The sequence below is a fragment of the Limulus polyphemus genome, unplaced genomic scaffold (assembly GCF_000517525.1).
Source record: "Limulus polyphemus unplaced genomic scaffold, Limulus_polyphemus-2.1.2 Scaffold1573, whole genome shotgun sequence".
Lineage (NCBI taxonomy): Eukaryota > Metazoa > Arthropoda > Merostomata > Xiphosura > Limulidae > Limulus > Limulus polyphemus.
In genome coordinates this window covers 6,035-7,092 of record NW_013667183.1, presented here as the reverse complement: position 1 = coordinate 7,092, position 1,058 = coordinate 6,035, and the positions used below count along the sequence as shown (strand labels likewise).

General features: G+C 33.3%; 1 protein-coding gene across 1 annotated transcript in view; it reads left to right on the top strand.

The window, feature by feature from the left end:
* LOC106464156 (carboxypeptidase M-like) overlaps window positions 1-1,058 on the top strand; it is a 21,382-nt gene that overhangs the window by 14,694 nt on the left and 5,630 nt on the right. The window lies entirely within an intron of this gene.

The window sequence follows — 1,058 nt, the reverse complement described above, 5'->3', positions numbered from 1 at the left end:
AGATGGATTTATATACGTTGGTATATTATTACTGTAGTTTCTAGTAATATTTATATCAAATATATGCCATTTTATTCATTCACTCCATGCCGAGAATAAAGTTGTTTCTTGAGTCAAGATGGATTTATATACGTTGGTATATTATTACTGTAGTTTGTAGTAATATTTGTATCAAATATACGCTCTTTTATTCATTCGCTCCATGCCGAGAATAAAGTTGTTTCTTGAGTCAAGATGGATTTATATACGTTGGTATATTATTACTGTAGTTTGTAGTAATATTTGTATCAAATATACGCTCTTTCATTCATTCGCTCCATGCCGAGAATAAAGTTGTTTCTTGAGTCAAGATGGATTATATACGTTGGTATATTATTACTGTCAAAGAAAGAAGGTGTTTTTGTTTTGTTTCTTATAGATATAGCTATGTATAAAAAGTATTCATATTTATCTAGTTGATCAGTTGAAGATAAAAGTGTAACCTTTGGGACAGGTAAAAGGTAAATTAACTTAGAGTTATATCTCCATTTTCCCATTGGAGAGAAAGATGCTATTTTAAATTAGACCTATACCGGTATTTAAATACAGATTTACCTACACCATCTGACGAATAAAGGTGTTATGTTAATGAAACAGCTTAGTACTTACAGTTACAATTAGCTTATCCACCTGAGGTGTAAAACTCTCCCCAGCCAGGCCGTACAGTGTTGGTTGTTTAATTATATCTATCTTGCCTAAATTACGAAAGAATATGCCCACTAAGCTAGTACTGTATAACTAAGTCACGCACGTACGCAGGGTGGGGGTTCGGCCGAACCCTCTATTATTATGTTGTAAAAAAAAGGTTATGCTTATCTAGTTATAGCGTAGTTACTTATTGTATTTAACGTTTTCTACATAGTCTACATTATTTTGATAAAGCATAACCCTTTTTTTGGCTTGAAATTATCGCATGCAGTGGCTTCTGTTGACACTTTGTACTTAGAATTTCGAAGCCGTATTGCTTCTGCCAGATTTTATAGGCCGGGTTCTTTACAGCAGGTGCTTGGGACTTGTTG